The following is a 16,093-nucleotide window of genomic DNA, read 5'->3' as shown; positions in this document are numbered from 1 at the left end:
CTATCGTCCTACATAAGTCACAATCTGATGGCCTTCCACCCAACCTAGATTTGGTTTGTACCCATATTGTCAAACCGACTTTTCTGAGAGTCCCTAATCTAGGTTTGGAACTGTGTGCTTCCCAAGTCCTCTTGGACTATTTTGCTTCTAAGTATAATACATCTGAGGAACCACAGTTGGAATTAGCATGTTTGCCCGTCCCTAGCACAGTTCATTTGAGTTAGACCTTGTGCATGATGAACCCCCAAAACTGCGAGATTTTGTTTTCAAAATTATCCGTTGAAAATCCAGGTTTGGGGGTAGCTCATTTTGTTTCACAGCTTCACTTGCATTCCTATTATATTGTGTGAAGCTGTTGAAACCTCTACACTTTGTCTTTTGGGTTGATCCTCAACTCTTTAGATTGTTAGTGTATGGTGAATTTTTGTATATAATCCAGTAGATAAAATTTCTTAAAAACCTTTTGTTCCTTTTGTATATATTTTGCTAATCCAATATGATCTCGGCTGACATATGTTGGATTCTTGCCTTGAATAACGGAGTTCTAATATTGCTTTCGCCGAAATCGGGTATTCTCTTTCCTTTTTCTCTACTCAACATGATCCTCTTCATATGTTGTATTATAATTTTGTTCATATTTTGAAACATTGAGGACAATGTTTAGTTTAGGTTTGGGGGTGAAAAGTAGATACTTTGATAATATGCCATAATTGAAAACAAGAACTCCTTCTTTTTGAAAAAAAAAAAAAAATAAAAAATAAAAAAAAAAAATTGAAAAAAAAAAAACATAAAAATGGAGCTCATTTACCTTGAAATGTTGACTCTTGTGCAAATATGTAATTATTAGGAGTCTTAGTCTAGATATTTAGGCACCCTGATTCTAGCACAATTCACATAGTGATAAGAAATTTGCACGCGCACGATCTACCAATACATGTATGGCCTCGATCTTCAAGGTGTTTGATAGGAAGTCACGATTGCCAATCACTTTAGAATACTGAACGAAACTTGACTAGCTTGTTCTTTGGTTGGTTGGGATAGAAGGTGGAGGTTACATTAAGAAAGACAACCATCGAATTTAACTGGGTGCATCAAAAAGGGCTACCTCTTGCAAAGTGTCATGTAATTTTTTGTTTTTTTTGTTATGTATCAAAAGAGCTACCATATGTAAAAATCAATTTCAAGTTCTTGTAAAAAAAAAAAAAAAAAAAAAAAAAAAAAAAAAACGATGTATATATTCAGAAAAAAAAAATATCAGAAAAATACAAAAAAAAAAAATCAAGTATTTATCAATTCCATTCTCTCTTGTTCCAAAAATAAAAGAGAGTAGTCAATGTAAATAAGAGTCATGTAAATAGTCATCTTTTGTGTTTCATTGTAATAAGCAAGGAAGGGTGTATGCCATTGATGTACAACGCGAGTAATTGTGAAATACCTCCAACTCATTCACAATTCTCGTAAAGTCCGGACAGCTAGCTAGATTTCGACCTTGGTTCTTAGCCTGAGAAACTATCTCTTGGTGATTAGTAGTCATAACATCCGATCTTTCTTTACACATGTGTAGATACACTTTACACTCTTATCACATGTCTTTTTTGTTATCAGTGCTAGGATTGTGCCTTGATAGCTAGATTGACATCTCCATTTTGCTGTGAGCTTAACTGACTTGCACATGTCACATTTGATGGAATCTGAGCTTATATTTTGACCTAGAACTTTGTAGGTACGTTCTAAGCAAACCTTCACGAGACTTCAACTCGTCCACTAGGGACACTTAGTGGTTTAAAAGGCTTAGTGCATACGCTAAATGCATTCGAGAGACCAGCGACAGTGGTATAGGTAGGATTTCCTTAGTTTTGTTTTACTTGAGGACAAGTAAAATTCAGGTTTGGGGGTATTTGATGAGTGCCAAATAATGTATATATTATCCCTTTTTGTTGGCATTTAACTCATCTTTTGTGCAGTAATTCTACATTTTATCCCATATTCTGTATTTCATGGTTTTCAAGAATAAATATTTTTCTTACTTAATTTTGCATTTTTAGGTAATAAATAAAGTTTGGATGAATAGCAGAGCGGAAAAGAGCAGAAAAGTAGTGAAAAGCCGGGAGGAATTACACAAGGAAGCCGCGAAGAATGTTGTGCACAAGACCAAAAGGCTAGAAGTGGGCTTGAAGAAGAAGATTGTCCTTAAAGAAGATATGGGCTTGGCATACCCAAGGCCCAAAACCCTTACTCAAACACATTTCCACTATCCAAGCCCGTCTCGGATTTCAGCCGTCAGATCGAAGCATTTCAGCATCCTACGGTCGCTCCATCATCGCACATCAAACTCCGAAGCCCTCGCTTTACATCGCAATGCCCATCTCCATCTTGGGTCGTCCGTTTTGCTACATCCCTTCATCCGACGGTCGCTCCACGCTTACCTCCGTATCGCCGTTGGATCCACCTACCATCTTCCCATCCATCGCTCCTTGTCGCAGATCATCAAACTCCGCTGCACCTGATTCACACCCTAGCAACCGAACACCTACACCCCAAACAAATAGACCCTAATCCCATTTCCATCGAGTTCTTCCCCTTCTTCCCAAAAATTTGCAGAGCTCTGCAACTCCATCACCACCATCTCTTCCATCTCCACCTCGAACACCACCACTACCACCTTCCCCCGACAAACTCAGGAGTCAATCACCACCCTTGTCTCTCCCTTTCTCGTCTGTAGCATCGAGTCCTGATGTTGCAAACTCGACAGTGAGAGAATCTAGGGTTCACAGAAGTCTAGGGCTAGGCCAACAGCGCAACAAGAGCTAGAGGAGGAGCAGTAGAACATCAACAGGGCATGGGTCGAGCAGAATTCACACATGGGTATGTCGAATTTGATTTTTCCCCAAAAGTTAGGGTTTACAAATTTAGGGTTTTGTGAAATTAGGGATTTGGTTGTAAACTATAAATAGGAACTGATGTAGGATGTTAAAACTTGTTCTTGGTTAGCCGAGAAACCCCCTAATTGGGTTAAATTGATTTCCCTGTTTTAATATCCTGTTGATGTTTATGTGTTTAATTTGATTTCCCTGTTTTAATATCCTGTTGATGTTGTTGTTAATGTGATGTTTTGGGAGAACTGGATTAGCCAGTATCTCCAGTTTTTGTGTTGTTCCTGTTAATCATGTGTTGTTCTATCTGTTTTCTCATGTTCTGAGTTCACTAGCTGAGGCTCAGATGAAGCTTTAGTGGACTGTTAGGTAGTGGAATGTTAGGTTAGAGCCTTAGTGCAGTGTGTTGATTGAGCAATGGGAAGAGATTGATGCTCATAGTGCCTGTGATTGATTGTTCTGTCAAAAGACAGTCAATGCTAGGGGCAAACTAGTGAGCAAATTAGTTTTCCTCCCATTCTAGATGTATGCATAGGATTTTCAACTCAACCTAGGATCACATTGTTTGGCTAGGACACAAGGGTGGATTCAAAGCCTTAGCTTAACCCACATTCTGTTTTCACAGTCACTTGCAACTTAACTGTTTTGTTACTTCTTCTCCTCCCTGCCCTTGGCTCACAGCCTTGGTTTCTTTGGTTTTGTTTCCTGTTTTGTCACTGTTTTGAATCTCTTGTTTTGTCAACTGTTAGCTTCTCAAATGTTAGGATTAGTTTACTGTTGTGTGTCAATGCTAGGTTAGAGCCTTAGAGCATTGAGTTGATTGAGCAGTGGGGAGAAACTAGTGCTCACTAGTGACTGTGAGCAAGCTGGTTCTCTTCCCACTCTAGATGAATGCCTAAAGCCATTGCCTTGGCTTTGCTTTTTTTTTTTTCCTTTTTTTTACTTCATTGTCAGCTTATATCCACACTCCTGCCCTTGGCTTGTAGCCTTGGTTTGCAACTATCTCTGTTTTGTTATTACTTGGCTTGCACTGTCACCATTGCTGCTTTCTTTCCTTTCCCTTGTTGTGCACCTTCTCCTGCTGTGCCAGCCACCACTGCTGCTGCAACCTGGTTTCCACTGCTGCTGCTGCAACTGAGCTTGGCTCACAGCACAAGCCCAGTTCAGTCCACAGTTAACTCCAAAGGCCTAGTTACTCTCAGGTCAAAAGCTAAGCCCAGGAACAAAGCCCAAAAGCCCAAATCCAGCCACTGTTTGGTTTACAAGCCAACTGAGTTCAAGGCTCAGTTCAGTTCACTTGAACCCAAATTCATTACATTTCCAAAGGCCCAGATCCTTGACTGAATCCAAAACCCAAGTTCACAGTTCATTCCAACATCATTCAAAGGCCCAAGGCCTAAAACACTTCACCATTACAAACAAACCCACTAAGCCCAAAGCACAATTAGAAGCCCAATAGCAAATTTAGAGCCCAAATAGCTAGAAACTCCAAACACACCCAGTCTCTGTGGATCGACCCGTACTTGCACGAGCTACAACTGACGACCGTGCACTTGCGGTATTACTGTAGGCCCGTTTTTATCGCTTAATTTTCACACATTTTCGGGCCCACCAGGTAACACTAATTTTTATATTTACAGTTAGGAGGTAAAACTAAAGAATTTTTCATGTTTTTGAAGTGTGTTGAACATCTGTGTAGGTGTCAAATTTGCAGGGGAACTACCCATTTAGCCATGAAATGCCCTTACCTCTATTCCAAATGTAGAAAATGTGATGCCTTGCGTAGAGTTTGGGAAGAAAACACTCAAGCCAACAAAGGAAGGAGATTCTTGAGATGCCAAAACCAACCAAAGTGTAATGAATTTGAGTGGTTGGATAAAACTGTTGTAACAGAAATACCAAAAAAAGAAAAACAACAGTTAGGGGATGGGTGCTTCAAGTGTGGTAGTGATTCTCATTGGGTTTCACAATGCCCAGAAGCTTCACCTGCATCCAACAAATAAACCACACCAATAGCTGGCCTTGATGGGTGTTTTATCAAAGGGAAATATTAAATTGAAACACATGACATGAAAATGGTCAGTGATTCAGATGTTAGGGACAGTATGTTTGCAGAAATATGTGACAGGTTTAAAGGTGCAGTGACTGTGGAAAAGGGAGAACAAAAAGAAAACTAAGAGCATTAACAAAAGTCTTATGTAGCATTCACAAAAAAGGCAGTTTAATCATCTGTTTCATTAGATACTGTTGAATTGCTATGAAGTATTATGTAATAGCATAATTAGTAATGAAGTAAAAGTCTTAAGTTCCAAAAAAAGATGCTCATATTGTTAGTTAAATCCTCCATCTTGGTGGCTTGAATGTCTGAGAAGCTGGTCTATTTGGTTCCCTCATTCCATCTGGCATAGTCCCATATAGATTCTGATAATTTCCAATAGTGGATGATCTTGATGCTGACATTGAGCAGACCTTCCTCTGCCTGGTGATGGTTCAGTTGTTGTCCCAAAAAGCAGGTATTCAAAGCCTCTTCCACTTCCTTGTGTTCTGCCCCTTCCTTGTGTTGGTGGTGCAGCAGCTCTGCCTCTTCCTTGTGTTGGTGGTGCTGCAGCAGATCCATCTCTTCCCCTTCCTTGTGTTGGTGGTGTAGAAGCAGCTCCTCCCCTTCCTTGTGTTGGTGGTGTAGAAGCAGCTCCCTCCCTGCCCATATTCAATCAGTCTAGGTAAGATACTATTATGTAAACATTGAAAAAAGGCATAAGAGAGAAAGAAAACAGTACTGACCTTCCCACAGCAGGTGATACATTAGGTGTAGATGAGGATGTTGTGCCTCTACCTCTGCCCCTTCCTTTTCCACTGCCATTTGGGGGTGTAGCCCTTGCATTTCTGGTTGGGCAAGTCCTAATGTTATGTTTAGTAGACTGGCAATTGGTACAAGATCTCTTTTCCTTCTTGTGTGGTTGTTCTCCTTCTACATCAGACCTAATTCTCTTAGTTCTTGGTCTACCTGTCTTTATCTTGAACTTAGGCATGTACACTACCATTGGATGCTATCAAGTACAAAAAACAAACAGTTACACTCAACCAAATAATACAAATGAATGCTAACAGTTTTCCAGCATAAGCCTTTTTGTAATCAATTGCATTAAATGACATTACTAACTGACCTCCTCATTCCAGTGATCTTGACTATCACATGCAACAACTTTTCCAGCATAAGCCTTTTTTGTAAGATGAGATTTTGTGATAATCATCCACCAGACTGCACAAAATCAACAAAAAGTATCAAATGAATTATTAAATGGAAGCTGAAGTTACAATGACAGAAAATTTGAACCAACATTAGCACGAAGTGTTTAACTGACCTATTGATATCCAGTCTAAGGTGACAAGCAACAGCAATAGCATGTACACGGGGTATTCCTGTAAGTTCCCATACATTACAATTACAAGTCTTCTCCTTGACATCCACATTCCATCTACTTGAGGTTTGATGGTTCTGCACACACCAACAGAACTCAGAAGAACCATACAAATGGTATCTTCTCTTCTTCTCAATCATGTTCTTGATTATCCTGTCAGCTCTAGGGACAAGAACTAAACCTTCAGCTTCCCATTCCTTCACCTTCATCTTTCTATCAAACATCAGACCCATCATTTTCAAATTAAACCCTTCAAGGATCCTGTGCAAAGGTTTGGATCTTACATCCAAACTCCAACTATTAAAACTTTCTGAAAAATTATTTGTCACATGTTCACATTTTGAAGTAGTATCAAAAGTAGATCTTTCCCACAAATGTGTTGGGATATCAGCAAACCAATCCCTTGCCCTCTTATTATCTGTTTCCATGGTAGCCATATACTTATTGTGATCTGTGTTCCTGTAGGCCTTTGTTGCACCCCATGCTAATGTCTTCAAGTGAGTCCCCTTGTGGCCTTTGGTCTTAAAATTCTCAAATATGTGTCTAAAACAGAATCTATTCCTACTTGAGTGAAACACCTCTTCAAGTGCTGGGACCAATCCCTTCTGCCTATCTGAGATGAATGTTAATGGAGAAGGATGTTATAGCAATCTATCCTTGATTAGATTGAGAAAAATAATCCAATTTTCCTTGTTTTCACAATCACAAATAAACTTTGCCAGAGAATACATATCATTGTTTCCATCAAGTGCCACTGCAGAAAGCAACACTCCACCATACTTTCGTTTGAGAAAACACCCATCTAGACCTATAAATGGCCTGCATCCATCCTTAAAACCAGTCAAAAAAGCATCAAATGCCAAGCAACAATAACTGAAGTCTTGGTCAGTATCAGTGGAAACAACACCTATACTCCTTGGATTCTTTTTCATTATCTGATCCATAACCTCAGGTGCTAACTTGTACCCATCTTCATAAGACCCAAACTTCTTTGTTAAAGCTTTACCTTTACCTTTCCAAGCAACCCAGTAACTAAGTACAACACCATACCTTGTCTGCAGTCTACTTTTGATCTTTTTAGGTTGCAATGAGTAATCATCTTCATTAATATCTTGTTCAATGACACTAGCTACCCAACTTGAGTTTGCCATCCTATTGTAGCCAGTACCAGTTCTACTCACACAAATATGCTTAGGAATATACTTAGTGATCTTGATAGTATGCCCATCTGGTTGCCTGTTGTAAACAAAAAAGCCCACAAAGTATAAAGTTAGATATCATTAAGTTACAAACAAAAAAAGGCCCATACTTAAATATGGTATAACTGGGCTTACCTGTTAGCATAGAGTCTGAATGGACACCTTTTGACTTTGCATTTGCACCTCAATCTGGTTGGATCATCCTTAAACTTCTCAACTTCAATATTGTTGGCAATGCAAAATTTAGTTACAAACAACTTATACTCTGCCATATTGGGCCACATCAACCCTTCCTCAACCTCTTCAGTATCACAAGTCCATTCAGTAACTTCCTCACTCTCAACATCAGCATACATATCATCATATTTCTGGTGATCACTTTTATATTCATTGTACCTTGCAGGTTCTTCTTCTCCTGCTTCCTCATCCACATCAGTATCAGGTTCACCCTCATCGTTAAATTCACCTTCAGAACTTGATGAATTGTCACTATGATAATCATCTTATATTGGAAGTTCATGTATTGAAGGAGTCTTCAGATTGGTGCACTCTGGTAGTACATCAAGCTCTTCTTCAGGCATATCTAACAACTCATCCACAGTATCATGTTCTTCATCTAATGCAATAATTGATTCCTTCCTATTGTTCTTCTTTGTTGCAGCTGACTTCTGTGGAGTTTGAGGTTTGGATGCAAGCTTCTTCTTTGTTGCAGGTGACCTATGTGGAGTTGTAGTTTGGGTATGCTGAGCAGTCTGAGTTGGATGCTTTGTTGTCACTGCAGTCTGACTTGGCTGCTGACTTGGATCATCTTTAGACACTTGTGTCATATGTTGATTTGGATTATCTTCAGACACTTGTGTCATATGCTGACTTGTTTCCTCATCTTCAATCAAACACCCAACAACATATGGCTCTGTCTGAGATTGTGTGACTGGCACAATATCTCCATCACCCACACCATAATTCACCTCAACTTCTTCATCCACACCATAATTCACCTCAACTTGTTCACCTGGTGGCACAACTTTTAGGGGTCCCTCATGAGTCATCAACAAATGAACTTCATTAGGAACATCTTGATCTGATTCATTCCAAAACTTCAGCAAACCTTTATCATCCACAACATCACAAAGAAAGCCACTCTCCAAGTACTGAAAATCACAATGGTGGCCATCTATCCCATCAATATACTCATAAACATTGTGCAACAGATCCAGCATGTTCAGAGTATCTCCATCATACTTAGGCCAATACACCTCCTTTCCATTCATATAATCAAGGAAACTGAATCCACAAACAGGTTGTTTCCTAGGCCATTCTCCATCATAGTGTAAATAGACATTTTTAGTATCATAAACAACACTTTCACTGCAACATAACCAAAAACCTAAATTAATCACCACAATCAACAACTTTAATAGACTGTACAATATACAAAAAACCCGAATCACATGAATAATGATAAAGACCCAAGAACAGCATGCATAACATCAAACCCATAATCACGTATCGAATCATTAAACGAAAACGGAATGGAAGGACATAAACCCTAGGAAAAAAACTCACAATCTTCGTCTCCGGTTATGATTCATCACGATTAAACCCTAGAAAACATATGAAACAGAAAGAAATAGGAAGCCAGTTCTTCTATTCGATCAATTTCTTCTTCTCTTCGATGGAACCCTAAACTCTCATCTCACAGAAAAAAATTGGGGTTTTGTTTTCTCTCTGCAACTGATAAACTTTTTTCTCTCTCTCTCTAATGTCTGTTCCCGCTCTATAGAGGGGTAGTTGTACAGACGAAGAGGTACGTGTTCAATTCTAATCGGCAACCCAAACGGTGCCAAATCGAAACCATCCATTGTCTGACCTGATGCACAGCCGTTGGATGATCATACATGAGGGTATTATGGGAAAGTATAAAATCCACGTGTAAGAAATTGTCCAGCTGTACGAAGCAGCTGACTCAGCTAATCGGGTTTGGATGAAAAAAGTGACGAGGGGAGGTTTTACTAATATTTGTTCTGTAGGGGAGGTAACTCAAATTATGATCTTCGTCAGGGGAGGTAACGCAAATTACCCCATAATTAATTTAATCATTTCATCACAAGCATACCCCTTGCCAACAAATTGGCCATTCTTAGAAAGAATTAGTTTGCCAGAATCGTATACATAGCAAATTCCTTTGTTTCCGACCAGATCGCCAGAAACTATATTCTTTCTAATACTTGGTACGTGTAGAACATTCATGAGAGTCATTGTATTTCCAGATGTGAAGAATAATTCAACACGTCCTTTGCCTACCACTTTTGCATGACTATTGTCTCCCATTTGCAGTTCCTTTCCATCAGCATTTTCATAAGTTTTGAACAACGATCTGTCGTTACAGACATGTACTGTGGCACCGTTGTCAAACCACCATCCAGATGTTGTAGTCGTTGCCATATTTATTTCAGTAATTATGGCTACTACCTCATCTATCATATTGGCTTCTTTTTGGAGCTTTTTGAGATGAGAACATTCCGTTTTATGATGTCCTTTCTTCCCACAATGATAGCAGGCCCCTTTCTTATTATTCTTGTTATGATTTCTTGAATTTTTCTTTCTCATTTTTGGGTTGAAGAGCCTTGTTAGGATTACTGGAACCTGATTCCGTGACATGATTCACTTTTGAACTTTCATTAACAACTTCCGTTTTGTCACGAAGACAAATCTCTTCTTCCAGGCGAAGATGTTTCTGAAGTTGTTCCAAAGTGTAATCTTTTGAATCATGCAATAATTTCTTCCTGACGTCATTCCAAGTTGGTGGTAACTTTGCGATTACAGCACCAACTTGTTCACAATAGTCTGCAACTCATGTACTTGTTCTAACAGTGGCTTGTCATCGCTTATTTTAGAATCAAAATACGTAGTAATTAAGAATTTTTTCGTACCTTCGTCTCCCGCCTTATACTTGGTTTCAAGAGCATCCCATATCACTTTTGCTGACTGAGTTTCAGTGTACAGATCATATGAACGGTCTGACAGAGCATTAAGAATATGGCCTCGACAAACTAATTCACCTTCTTCTCGCTTTTTCCTTTTCGTTTTTGGTGCTTCAGTTTCTTTGTCAGTGGGTGTTGTTAATGGTTCAACACTAAGAATAAGAATGTAGAATACTTTCAATGTAGTGAGAAGAAATTTCATCTTGTCTTGCCAACGAGTAAAGTTTGTTCCATAAAAACGATCCAAACGAACAAAGTCTTGATTCATAACCTTGAATGAAGCCATATGTGTTTCTTCCATTGCGAAATAACGCTTTAAAATTGTTGGAAAATAATGCCTGCAATGGAATGGAAACAACAGTAGTAATGGCTTGAGGCGCGTTAATACGCTATCTTTAAAGCGTTATTTGCTCCTACTCGTAAAGAGTTTGTTGATAGGATCAGATGCAAATCGCTTCCAAGATACAACAAGCCTTTGTGAATCGACAATCAACAAATACTGACAGTTCACCCTTGAAAACTCTTATTCTTGTAGATTAATGTTGCTAGAGAGATCACAGAGATTGAGAAAGAACCAAGAGATTGCTAGATGATACTGTCTAACCAGAATGTTTTGGATTGCTTATATAGACACCAAACAGATATATTTAGTGCATGTTCAGTACCATAAAGACATGTCTATTCCAAAACAAGTTTATATAGACAAAGTCTTAAGAGATTTGAAATTCAAATCTCGAAACTGAATCAGTTACACAGTTTGTCCGTTTTGGATTTCAATTTGAAATTAACAGAACATTGACGTTCTAACTACTTTTCTCTATCTCTTGAACGTACTGTACCTGAAACAGTTTTGTTTCCCATTTCATATTTAATCTAAACCCATAAACATTTGAATTTGGAATCAAATATTTAACATACCAAATATCCAGATTCCACAAAATTCACTCTTGTGATGAAATGTATGCTTGCGGTGCCAAAATAAAAGATGATGTATTCTCCAATGGTGAGATGGAAGAAACTGGTCATGCAAATAGACAAGATCAAGCTGCTTTCAAGGAAGCCGCAGCTGCTGGTATTATTGCAGATCCTGATGCAGGGCATACTACAATTCCAGAAGATTCCGCTTAGAGGTTTGGCTTCCATGGTTTCCTAGTTTCAGTCTTTCTTATTTTTAGGATTCTTTTAGATTTCCTTTTAGTTTTCTGTTTCCTAGTTTAGTTATTCTTCAAGCCTATATAAAGGCTAGATTAAGTCTTGTAAGAGCTATCTTTTACTCAATCAAATTATTAAACACAAAACTTATTTTTCTCTTCTTGCTTGAATTCTCTTCTCTTCTTGCTTATAGCAATCTAGTATTGCTTTCTTTTACCTTGTTCCACATTAGTTGGTATCAACCGCTTAGTTTTAGGTTTTCATCCTATAACTTGATCCTTTACATCGCTTCCGCAACACCTTTCAGTCCTTTTTTTTTAGTTCCTTTTCGTATACAAAAAAAAAAAAAAAATATGACTACTCAACCAGTTACTCTAGCAGCAATCGAAGCTCTCATCAAATCTCATACCGAGATTTTGGCAAAAAACATTACTGAAGCTCTTGAGAAGTCCATGGAGGACAAATTAGGGTTAAGAGATACCAAGCTTGAAACCATGCAGAATCAACTTTTGAAGGTTGCAAAACATATAAATCTAGATTTGGATATGCCTGAGCTTGTAGACTTAGAAGGAAAAACTAAAGAAGATATACTTCAGTTTTTACAGAATGATGAAGTACCTGAAGATGTATTGCGTACTTTAAACATTAAGAAACCGTATGAAGGTTTCATAGGTCATTCAAAGAAGAAGACAGTTTCTCCGGCACTTGACAGTGATGATGAAGATGAACGTGAGAACGATCTAGAGAAGAATTGGATTGAAGAACGACGTTTAAAAACTGGTCACAACCCTTACAGTTCTTTACCAGAATATAAACTAAAAGCTGATATTCCCAACTTCTCTGGAAATTTTCGTATTGAAGAACTAATTGATTGGTTCTTTGAGGTAGAAGCTTTTTTCGAATTCATGGAGGTCCCTGAAGATTCTAAGGTTAAACTTGTGACATACAAACTCAAAGGAGGAGCTGCAGCTTGGTGGGATAAGATCTGTGATGATCGTAGAAACGCTAACAAACCAAAAATACGTACTTGGAAACGTATGAAAACTTTGATCAGGGATAAGTTCTTACCTAGAGACTTTATGCAGCAACTTTTCATCAAATTATAAAACATTCAGCAGGGGGCACGAACTGTTGAAGAATATGTGTCAGATTTTTATAATTTGGTCGCACGAAATCAACTCAAAGAATCTGAAGAACAGTTAGTTGCAAGATTCATTGAGGGACTGAATAGATTAATAAAAAATGGTATGACTCATTCAGTTTTTACTATGGTCGAAGCTGTGCAGCAAGCTATTAAGATAGAAAATCGTCTTACTCGTTCTTCTAGGATTTATCCATCCAGACAAGGGCGTTATCAAAATACTTACAGGGGTACCAATTCATCTCAAAACTTTTCTCCAGATACTGTTTTGAATATTCCCAGGCCTCCTTATGATGATTTTATCCATTCACATCGACAACCTAGCCATATTGTGCCTTATACTCCACCTCTGGCTACACCTATCTTAGCCAATCCAGTTGATCTTCAGCCGGGTCAGCAGTCTCACTCTCTGCAACCAACTCCTCCTACTACAGGAAATCGGTTTCATAACAGGCAACAACAATTTCCACCGCAACAGCGAGCTAATAATGCTTATACAAAATTTCGTGGAGATAAGTGCAATAAATGTCAGCAATCGGGGCACACTTCTAGTGATTGTCGGAAATTCAATGCTTTGATTGGTGAACCTCAGTTCATTAATGAAGTCACTGGTGCGCTTAATGAGTTCGAAGATGAAGATTCACCTGGTGATGACGACGAGTTTATTGGGATGATTCGTCCATTATTTCTTACTCAACAATGAAAGTCTCAGAGACACAGTATTTTTAAATCAAGATGTTACATTGGGGGTAAAATCTGCAAGATGATAATTGATAGTGGCAGTGTGGATAATTATATTGTTGATCACGTAGTTAAGAAGCTTTAACTACCAGTAACTTCTCATCCAGAACCTTACACTGTAGGATGGGTTAATTCCTCTAGCACACAGAAGATTACTCTTCAGTGTTATGTGTCATTCTCTTTTGAGGGTTATGAAGACACAGTTCTATGTGATGTCATTAATATGACGGCAACCCATCTTCTTCTTGGCAGACCTTGGCAATACGATCTTCACGCGGTTCACAATGGATTCGAGAATACTTACACTTTTGTTCATAATGGGAAAACCAAGGTTCTTAGTCCATCCAATTCCACTTCAAACTCTTGTGCGCAGACTGCTGTCGTAGCCACTGTTATTCGTTCTTTGCACCCACAACATTCTTTACATTCCCATGAAGATTCTAAGCCTATGATTGAGTTGCCTGCAAAGGTGAAGCCCTTATTATTTCAATATAATGTTTTATTTCCAGATGAACTACCAACTGCATTACCTCCTTTACGGAATATTCAACACTGCATCGATTTTATTCCTGGAGCCTCTTTACCAAACCAAGCACACTATCGCTTGAGTCCTGCTGAGCATGAGATATTACAGGGACAGGTAAATGATTTGCTTACAAAGGGTTTGATACGACCTAGCAACAGTCCTTGTGCCAGTCCTGCCTTCTTGGTTAGTAAAAAGACAATGGATGGAGGATGTGTATCGATTGCAGAGCATTAAATCGCATCACCATTCCTTATAGATTTCCGATCCCGCATTGATATGATTGATTTACTGTCGGGCTCTATTATTTTTACTAAGTTGGATTTACGCAGTGGTTACCACCAAATACGCATTCGAGGTGGAGATGAGTGGAAAACAGCATTCAAGACACGTGAAGGTTTATATGAATGGTGGTCATGCCATTTGGGTTATCTAATGCACCTAGTACTTTTATGCGACTTATGAATCAGGTTCTCCAACCCTTTCTCAGTAAATTTGTTATTGTCTATTTTGATGACATACTAATTTTTAGTCGCAGTGAGCCAGAACACCTCCAACATCTTTCACAAGTGTTTCAAGTTCTTGCTGACAACTCTTTATATGTTAATTTGAAGAAGTGTACCTTCATGGCTTCTTCAGTAACATTTTTGGGATATGTGATTTCTACTGATGGTATTCATGTCGATCCTTCTAAAGTTCAAGCAATTGAAGATTGGCCAGTTCCTACTTCTATTCGTGATGTTCGTAGTTTTCATGGTTTGGCTTCTTTCTATCGAAGATTTGTGAAGAACTTTAGCTCTATTTCTGCACCTTTGACTGACTGTCTCAAGAAGGAGAAGTTTGAGTGGACGGAAGCAATGGATAAAAGCTTTATTCTTCTTAAAGAAAAGCTTTGTACGGCACCAATTCTTGCACTTCCGAATTTCAACAAGCCTTTTGAAATAGATTGTGATGCATCTGTTGTTGGTATTGGTGCAGTATTATCACAGGAGGGTCATCCAATTGCATATTACAGTGAGAAGAATTCAGATGCACAAAAGAAATGGTCTACATATGAATTAGAGTTATTGGCTCTTGTTCAATCTCTTAAGCAGTGGCATACTTATCTTATACATAGGGAATTTGTTGTCAACACTGACAACCATGCTTTGAAGTTTTTGAATACTTCTGCTAAAGTTAACAGAATGCATGATCGATGGCTTTCCACACTCAACAAATACACTTTCTCCGTGAGACATAAAAGTGGCAAATTGAATCAAGTTGCTGATGCCTTAAGTAGAAGAAGTCATCTATTAACTACAATTCGTAATGAGAGTTATGCATTTGACTATATCAAAGACATTTATCCAGAAGATGAAGATTTTGGCAAACTATGGGATCAATGCAGTTCTCAAACTCATGGGGTTGATGATTTTCTTATACAAGAAGGTTTTCTTTTTAAAGGGAATCGATTATGTATTCCTCAAGGGTCTTTACGTTTACATCTTATGCGAGAATTACATGGCAGTGGTCTTGGTGGTCATTTTGGGAGAGATAAAACCATTGCCCTGATTGAAGAAAGATATTTCTGGCCATCTTTGAAACGTGATGTACAAAAGTTCGTACAAAAATGCATGGTCTGTCAGAGAGCAAAGGGTACAATTCAAAATACCGGGTTGTATACTCCTTTACCAGTTCCTGATGCACCTTGGGTTGATATAAGTATGGATTTTATACTTGGTTTACCTCGTACTGCTAGAGGTAATGATTCTGTTATGGTCGTAGTTGATCGTTACTCTAAAATGGCTCACTTCGTGGCTTGTAAGAAATCAACTGACGCTTCTAATGTTGCTTCTTTGTTCTTTAAAGAAGTAGTAAGATTGCATGGGGTTCCAAAGTCTATCACTTCTGACAGAGATACCAAATTTTTGAGTTATTTCTGGAAAAGTTTATGGATGCGCTTAGGCACAGTTCTACAATTCAGCACAACTTCACATCCGCAAACTGATGGACAGACTGAGGTTGTTAATAGATCACTTGGGAATTTGATTAGAGCTAAGTGCCTGGATAATAGTAAGCAGT

Source organism: Papaver somniferum, chromosome 2 (assembly GCF_003573695.1).
Source record: "Papaver somniferum cultivar HN1 chromosome 2, ASM357369v1, whole genome shotgun sequence".
Lineage (NCBI taxonomy): Eukaryota > Viridiplantae > Streptophyta > Magnoliopsida > Ranunculales > Papaveraceae > Papaver > Papaver somniferum.
This window is presented reverse-complemented; position numbering follows the sequence as displayed.